Here is a 9,408-nt window from a genome sequence, read left to right on the forward strand (position 1 = left end):
CAGAGTCACTGGCCCTCATATGTGGGATCCAAACCGGGGCCCTCTGGCATCCCAAGCCAGTTCTTAACCATCGTGCCACTCGGCTGGCCCAAAAATATTTTATTTTTATCATAAGAGAAAAAAACCATTCCACATAGTCTCCAACCACCAAACACACTGTTTACGTATTACTGTATTTCTTTCTTTGTTTTCAGCATAAATAACAATTTATAAAGGAGACTAAGAAAAGGAGAGAGTGAAGAAGACATTCAAAACATAGTTGAAATAATCCTAACCATGGAAGAGAGTCATAATACATTTGTTTTCAAGAAGTGGGATAGAAATTCCAGGCTCCTATAATTGGGAAAAATGTCAAGGTCATTTAGTCTAAACTTTTTTGTGTGTGTGCCAAGTCTACATTCTTTAAATTGGCATTATGCTCCAAGTCCTTGGCTAAATGCTATCCATGCAATATGTCATATAATTCTCCCAGTGGTCCTATGAGGTAGATAGTATACTACCCATTTTACAGATGAGGAAACTGAGGCTTAGAGGCTTAGTATTCTGACTGGGTCACAGGGCCAGGCCTTTCTGACATCAGAGCTCACGCCTTTAACCGCTGTGCCATCAGAGCCCTCCCCACTGTCCTTGACCCAGTAAAGACTGGAGCCCTTCATAAAGGATGGGTATGGGACGGGGCTCTCAGGTGTGTGTCTGAGTCAGAAACAGCTGGGAGTGAGCTGATAAATGAGTCTGCTGTGAAACAGAGTGAAAGAAAAAACTGGCCAGGAACCAAACATTGTCAGTCTTTGTATGAACGTGTGGTGTGGGAGTGGGGTCATAAGGATTCCAAAGTCACATAGAAGGGACTTGTGGCTGCTTACTGTCTCCATTCACACACTTGCTCCCCACAAAATCTCCTCTGATACGGCTCTCTTTCTGGTTATCTTTGGCTTCTTCAGACAAGGGGTGCCCAGTCTTCCTGTGCTGGTGGGACAGGGGGGCACAGAGACATGGCTGTACCAGTGGAGATGAAGAAACCTCTTCTCCTCCGTGAGTTTGAGTCTTTAAACAGAGAACCTGACTCCATAATCATCTGGCGTGAGCCTTGGGCCATGGCCCCTTTTCTGGCAATGCTATGAACAAAGATGCCCGAGGGCTAGAGGCGGGGGAACCCTTCTAGCCCCTGCAGGAATTAGAAGAGCTGACAGGATTGCTTTTTCACAAACAGCCTTCCTCCCTCTTTGGAAAGAAAGTCCTCTCCCCAGCTCTGCTCCTAGGCAGCCTCCTGCAGAGCATCCATAGCAGGGCTGAACTGTTCCCATGGCAACAGAGGAAGGGGCTTTTTGTTTTCCTCAGAGGGTTGAATCCTTTCAACCAGAAGGTGGCTGTTGGCTCTTCTCCATATTCTACACTTCACCCCCTCCCCTAGTTTGGCTGTATGGCCAGTTTTGTAGTTATGGAGTTTGAAACATCACTGAAACAGATATTATGTGTGGAAACTGAGGCAGAAAGGCCGAAGGAGGTAACTGGTCTAGAGATTTCTCAGCAGCTGCATGTCAGAGCTATGGATGTTAGACCTGATTAGTGCAAGACTCATCAGCATCTGGGGGGTTGGGAGCATCAGGAGGCTCCCAGCTTCTTCAGTAGCACCCACAAAAGGAATCCAGAGGTTTTCAGAGCAGGGAATCTGGGTGGAGTTGCAGTGGGAAACACTCACTTGGCCCCTCCCCGGGACATCCAGTGGGGATGCTTTTTCAAATTTGCCTTTCTTTCCAAAGCCGTGACTCAAGATGGCTGGCATAGAGAGCCTGGGCCTGATCTTATCTTCAGATAAGTGACCTTACATGAGCTGTTTAATCTGTCTGGGTCTAAGTTTCACTTGTAAATGAGGGAGTATGAGATAATAGATAGGCTCCTTTTGGGTCTAAAAATGCAGTCAGTGCTTCTGAGTTTTGCGGGGTGGGGGGAAAGAGATGTGTGAATTGCTGCCATGTTGCAGATTCTGGGCTGCTCCAGAATGAACATCTTTCTTAGGGTACTTGCCTTGTGAATAATCCCTATCCCCTTCCTCTTCTATTTTTACATCAAGATCAGCTAAGTCTCTAAGTGGCCATAAAGACAGAGAACACTGCACAAAGACCACCTCCATCATGCCTGACCCCAGTACGGGTGATTCCTCTCTAGACTGTGGACGTGTTGAGGCCAGAGACCGTATCTTAAAGCTCTTTGTACCTGCAGCACCCAGCACAGTGCTCAGTGAATGTTGGTTGAATGGATGAACCTGTGAAAGCCCCCAATCATTACATCTGAATGGATCCCTTGAGATTCTTTAGTCCCTCGTTTTATAGATGAGGAAACTAAAGCTGAAGACATGATGCGGCTTGGCCGAGGTTATACAGTGAGTTAATGGCAGAGGGAGGACCAGGCCCCAGCTCGCTTCATCCCCTTGCTGCCACCCTTCCTGCAACACTTCTAATTCCTTTACCATTCCTGCAAGAAGCGTGCTGCCAGGGCCGAAATCATTTAGAACAGTCTCACCACGCTCATCAGGAAGGCTATGTCAGACCCTAGGGAGGACAGAGCTAGCTTGGACTCCGCGTCTTTGCCCTCTGCTGTTTAATAGCAGGAGAATCAGGCCTTCGAGTGTGAGGATTAGTGTAAGCAGGGATGTTGCAAATACTCACCTTTCCCACCTTCAAACCCAGAAGTTGTAGCCAAGAGTCACACTGGTTCAACACTAATTTTCCCTCTCAGTTTTCTCAACACATGCCCTACTTTAGTAATAATAGAAATAACATATTAGTCAGGGTACTTCATGCTCGCTGGTGTAACAACCCCCAAATCCCATTGGCTTACACAATAAACCTTTGTATCTTCCTCATGCAAAGTCTCATATCCTGGTCAGGCAGTTCCAGCTATTATTACTCAGGGACACACGCTGTTTCCATCTTGCTCTACCGTGTTGGGGCTGCAGAGCTGCTCTGGTATAATCCAACCAACAGAGGAGGGCAGACTGCACCTGTCACTTAACCACCTGACCCAGTAGTGGCACGCATCACTTCTCCCTGCACTCAGTCGTGTGGTCCTACCTAATGCAAGAGGGAGTGGGAAATGTAACCCCTGGCTGGTCAGCCACATCCCAGCAGTAACTCTACACTCTAGGAGGGGAGCTGAATCTTTACTGGTCTCCACCACAAGTAGCTAGCATTTATACACCACTTACTGTTTGCCAGGCAATGTTCTAAGTACCGTATCTGCTGTGTATAATGCACACCCATGTTTTTGGCCTAAACTTTCAGGAAAAAAATCTTTTGTTTTCATTTTTTAATTCAAATTTTTGTTTGTTTACATTTAGGTAATTGGTTTTTGTATTATAAAGGAATTTTAGCATTTATTTTTTAACATATTATGGTATAAGAAATTTTATGTAACAAATAATTACAAAACACAAGAACAGATACAAGGTACAAAAATTTTATGTACCGGTAACAAATTTATGATATTTATGCATCATAGCAGGCCAAGAACTCTTCATCATTGCAAGTTCATTGTAAGTTCAACAAAACCAGTTATTGTACTCCAGGGTATTATTTTGTACACAGATATCGTTATTGATTTCTAGAATTACACTTTTAACTCATAAGCATAAATAAAAGAATTAAAAACATTTATATAGATACAGAATTAGTACTATCCATGTATAATGCTCATTCGTATTTTTCCCTCACAAATTTGGGCAAAAAAGTGCACAGTATACATGGCAAAATATGGTATTATTTAATCTTCACACCAGTCCTACAAGGTTATTATCCTCAATGTACAGATGACAAAACTGACTGTAGAGATGTAACATAGCTCTGTTATAACTCATAATGCATAAGTAGTTTGTGGCAAATCCAAAATTCAGGCTATAACTCCAGAGCCCAGGCTCATATCTGCTATTTTCCACTGGTTTTAGCTTCTGGCCTGAGAAACTGTATTGGCCACTAAGTAGCCTGTGTCATCTTCAGCAATTTACTTTTACACTCTACACCTTAGTTTCATCCTGTGAAGTGAAGATGTAAAACTGGATGAGATCTGAGGTAGCCTGTCAGCTGGGACATCATATGATTCTTGGGGTGAGCAGATCAGATGTGTGAGTGTCTTAGTCAGCTTGGAATAAAATACCAGAGACTGGCTACAACAGTATTTGTTTCTCACAGTTCTGGAGGCTGGGAAGTCCAAGATCAAGGTGCCTGCAGATTTGGTGTCTGGAGAGAGCCTCTTCCTGAGTTGCAGACAGCCACCTTCTCACTATATCCTCCTATGGCAGACAGAGAAAGCTCTGGTCTCTTTTCCTTCTTATAACGGCACTAACAAGTGTCATCACGGATGCTCCACCCTCATGACCTCATTTAAACCTAAATACCTCTCCTTGAAACATCTTAGTAGTGCTACTTTGGAGGTTAGGGCGAAGTCTGCAAAGTTCATTTCGTATCAGCCCTGCCTGGCTATGATGCCTAGGGAGAGGCTGAAATAAGGAAGCTCCACCTTTCCAACTCTTTGGAGCAGCACCTCACTATCACACACACCCTCTCCCCCCGCCCCCAGGAATCTATAGGTCTGTATATGTATAGGTCTACATAGGTCTGATCTATAGATCTGAGCTCTCCTCCATGCATCTGCATATCCCAGCAGGGATTCAGATTTTGGTATGGTTATGCCTTCAGTTGAGGGCTTATATAATTTGCAGAGTCAATGATGATCTCCAGGCCAATTTCAAGTCAAAGCTATTTTTAATGGACTTGCCAAAGGATGGCAGGGATGGGAGCAGGGAGAAGACCTGTTTAGAGAATGCTTTTTTAAGCCCATAAATCTCCCCAAATTTTAGCCCTCGCATTTCTGAACCTGTATTTCCAGGAGGGGGATTGAAGAATGCCAATTAAACCATAGCTGATATATGTGACAGCTGGGTACACTTCCCTGCACCTATATATTTTTTTCAGGTGCTGTTGCATAGAGTGGAAAGATGACTGGGCCAAGAGTCAAGAGAGCTGAGTCTATTCCCAGCTCCGCTAAAAGCCCCACATGTGTCCTTGAGCTAGTTACTTCCCCTATCAGTTTCCTCATCTGTAAAATGAGAAGGTTGAGCTAAATAATCCTTATGTCCCATCCAACTCTAAAATCCTAGGCCATCCTCAGATGACAACAGTGCTAAAGCCCTAGAACTGTGAAATGTCATGTGGTCCACGAAGGGTTGGGTTTTTCCTGTTTCACTGCTGTCCTCCACCCAAGACTTCTCAGTTACCTTTGTTGATACAACCTCACTTGTCCTCCTAAGTATCCAAGCCCCAAGATAATATTGAATGTCAACTGTAATTGAAAAACTTAAAAAATTGAAGCAAACAAACAAAAAAGAACTGAGGGCTTTATTTTATAAACTTTCTTGGGGAAGAAGGCAAGGTTTTTTTGGGTTATCATCATCTAGGAAGAGCATAGTGCGGGGGCAGGGGAATGGTGGTTCATGAGGCTTCAGAGAAGAAAATTTTACCAACACCTAACAACATCAGAAAAAAACCCCCAAAAAACACAAAAAGCAATGTTCCCTCTGCCATGGTCAGGTTAGGCTGCTAAATTCTGATTTGCCCTTGAGCTTGTCATAACTGAACAAGAGAGACAAGTGAGCTAATGAAATGCTTGAACATGTGTTGCTTGCCTTAGCACAGAGTTGGATTGCTGAACCAATTTGAGGTGGGTATCTGTGCATGTTGATTTAGCCTGTGGTTATAGTGCTAACAATTTAGTAATTCGCCTCATTTTTAATCTCCTCTTCCCTTTAGCGGGATCATTTTCTCTGTGTTAAGGGATTAACACTGAGGTAAGAATAGCTAAATAACAGCTCTTCCTGGAATACAAATGACTTTATAAATAAAGGATTATAAAAGGAAGGAGTAGGAAGTGTTCTTAGCTCTATTGAAGTTGGCAAATGCTATATGCTTTCTCCCCTGTGCACTAGTCAAGCCGGTCACGGCATTATGAGTTCAGGTCTAGACATGATGCTTCAAGATTATCCCCATGCTTGAGTCTCCACTGGGCACAAAGACCAGTGTACTTAGTTGAATAGTGTTCCCCCAAAGCTCGTGTCCACTCACAATGTAACCTTGTTTAGAAATAAATTTTTTGCAGATGTAATAAGATGAGATTGTACCAGAGTAGAGTGAGCCCTAAATCCAATATGACTAATGTCCTTATAAAAAGAGAAGAGACAGGCTGGCCGAGTGGCTTGTTGGTTAAGAGTTGGCTTGGGAGCGCGAGCTCTGACCAGCAGGGCCGCCGGTTCAGATCCCACATGGGCCAGTGATGCTGTGTCCTCTACAGCTAAGATGGTGAACAATAGCTTGACCTGGAGCTGGGCTGCCGTGAGTCGCTGGCGACGGCAAAAGCTGCAATGGGGCTGCAGTGAGCTGCTGTAAGCTACCATGAGTGGCTGGCAGCCAGCGTGAGCAACTGGCAACTGGCGTGAGCTGGCGTGAGCCACCGTGAGCGGCCGTCCAATGGCTGGCGAGTGATCTGCCTCACCAGGGAAGAGCGCAATGATAATACCAACATGGACCATTGAGGCGATGTTCTCCACAACTAGACTGAAGAACAAAAGGACAGCAACTTGTCTGTTCCTCTTCCCAATTCCCCAACGCTGTTCCCTCCCCCAATTCCCCAATAAAATCTTGAAAAAAAGAAAAAAAGAAAAAGGGAAGAGACAAAGACAGAGACACACAGACAGACAGGGGAGAAGGTCGTGTGATGACAGAGGCAGTGATTGGAGTGATGCATCTACAAGCCAGGGAACATCAAGGATTGTTGGCAACCACCAGAAGTTAAGCAGAGTCGAGGAAGGAACCTCTCCCCTAGAGCCTTCAGAGCGGGCACAGCCCTGCTGGCATCTTGATTTCAAACTTCTAGCCTCCAGAACTGTGAGACAATAAATTCCTGTTGTTTCAAGCAGCCCGGTGTGTGGTCTCTTGTTATGGCGGCCTTAGGAACTAGTACAGCCAGGAGAGAGAGGTGTCCTGAGTCACATGAGAACAAACAGAAAGAGCCAGCAACCCCAGCCTGGGTTGTTCACTGCCCATTTCCTTCGTTCCCACGTCCAGGCTTTGAGATGACAGGAAGCTGCTAAGTCGGCCGATAGTCTCACTGCAAATCCTCTCTAGTCCCACCCAGACAACCATGGCTGCGCAGCAAGCCTTTTGTTCCTCTCTTGGTGGCTGCTGTCCCATCCCCTCAGTGACCATTCCAAGCCTTTCTCACCTGTCTCAAGGCTCCAAACCCACCCACCTGCCTTACGCTCAATAGATGGTTTACTCAGACACACTGATGAGACCACTCTTAACTTCTCATCTCGGAACCCCTCTATGCACCGAGTCTGGGAGAAGGTATGCACCTCTTGCCTGTCAATGAGACTCTCTCTGTGCTCTTCATCCCACCCTTTTGGCAACCTCAGGGACCTTACTCCAACAGCTCTTCTCCCCCTGGCTGCTGGTCTCAGCCTCTCCCTCTCCATGCTTCTCTCTTCCCACCCCCAATTCTCGGTGCCTTTTTATAAGCAGGCTTAGGTCTCTCTTAAAACCAAATCCAACCCATAAACAAACACACTCCTGAGATCACTACTGATCTTTCCCTTGACCTTCAGGTTTCTCTACCGAGTTGTTCATAGTCACTTCTTCCACTTCAGCAAACTCTGATAGATGGACTACTGCCCTCACTTCTGAACGTGAAGCCGCTAGGGACTTCCCACAAATCTCATCATCTCGTCTCTATTATTAACATTAAAGACATCTCCACTATTAATGTTAAAGCATCACACATAGTCTCATACATAAATGAATTTTTTTTTTTTTTTTAGTTTTTGCAACTTGCCTTTCACACACACATATATTTTTGGTGTAGTTAACATGGTTACATGCTCTCTGCAGCATTTATCACTGTTGACTCCTCATTCTCTTAAAATTCTCAACCAGCTTGGACCTTGGTTTGCTTTCTACTTCTCCACCGATTCCTTCTTGACATCTTTTGCGGGCTCCTCTCCCTCTCCCCATTTCCACTGGCCACTTCTCTCCTCAGCCTACAAGCTATCCATGAATAATCTCATTACTCCTATAACTTCAATTAACACCCAAATGGCTGATGGCTCACAAATTCTTATCCTGAGTCCAGACCTCCCCACTGATCTCCAGACTTTTCTCCAACTGCCTACAGCTCTGTCTTCATATCCAGCAGATACTTCATGCTCAACATACCTGAAGTGGAACTTAATGTCTTTCCCCAAATGCTTCCTTTTCTGTGCTCTTTCCCTGTGCACATGGCATCTTCGTCTACCCGCCACTCTCCTGAGCAACCTGGGAGCCACCTTAGGGCCCTCCCTCCTCCATCATCCACTGCAGCCTCATTCCTTTGTGCCTTTGCTCCTGTCTGTGGTCCCACCCTTTTCTTGGCCACTCTGAAGTCATTTTTGAGTCTATCATCTCATCTTTGTTACTCCTCAAGTCTTAATCAGTGGTCGAATCCTCTGGATTCCAGCCAGATACTGTCCCTCAAAAATTTTTTTTTTCATTTCTAATACCACCAACGAGGCTTTCATTACATTTCATTTGGACCACTGCAATGGATTACTTACTCCTTATGAGCCAATACCAACTTAAATGCTGACAGAAAAAAAGTTCAAAAGTACTATTTGAGGCCTGAATTAGGGAGAGTGTGACTACAGCCTACTAAAAAAAAAAAGAAAGGAAAAAAACCTTCTGTGGTAGAAGCCTCAACTTGGCCTCCAGCTGGCCTCCAAATCCCCTCAGTGTGTGATCCCGTTATAGCTGTCACTATTCTGCTGTATTTGCTCTCTTGCTCAGGAGTCCCTGACACTCCGTTCTTTTCAGCCTCTGTGTCTTGTCCCTGAGTTCTACACCTTCCATCATAGTGGCTCCATCCGACCATGCCCCTGTACCATCTAGCATTGCCCATCAAAATCCAAGACATGCTTTAAAATTTGTCCCACGTCATCATTGCCATCATCACCACTGTCACCTTATCTTATGGTTGAATTAGTATTTCACAGTTTCCAAAATGTTTTCACGTGCATTTTCCCAATTGAGCCTCACAAAAACCCTCTCACTGGGAAGGGTAAATACTTATGACTCCTTTGACAAATGGTGGAAACAGATCAAAACAGGTAAACTGCTAACCAATATGTCACTGCCCTTGTGCTCCTTTTTTTTTTCTATCCTTTATTTTCCAAAGCATGCTCATTCACATTTGACTGACTGATAGTACATGAACATCCTTTTTTTTTTTTTTTTTTTTTTTTTATTGGGGAATTGGGGGGATGGGAACAGTGCTGGGGAATTGGGGAAAGGGGGACAGACAAGTTGCTGTCGTTTTGTTCTTCAGTCTAGT

General features: G+C 44.7%; 1 protein-coding gene across 6 annotated transcripts in view; it reads left to right on the forward strand.

The window, feature by feature from the left end:
- SLC8A3 (solute carrier family 8 member A3) overlaps window positions 1–9,408 on the forward strand; it is a 149,085-nt gene that overhangs the window by 60,178 nt on the left and 79,499 nt on the right. The gene's annotated exons all lie outside the window — the stretch shown is intronic.

The sequence above is a fragment of the Hipposideros armiger genome, unplaced genomic scaffold, assembly GCF_001890085.2.
Source record: "Hipposideros armiger isolate ML-2016 unplaced genomic scaffold, ASM189008v1 scaffold_59, whole genome shotgun sequence".
Lineage (NCBI taxonomy): Eukaryota > Metazoa > Chordata > Mammalia > Chiroptera > Hipposideridae > Hipposideros > Hipposideros armiger.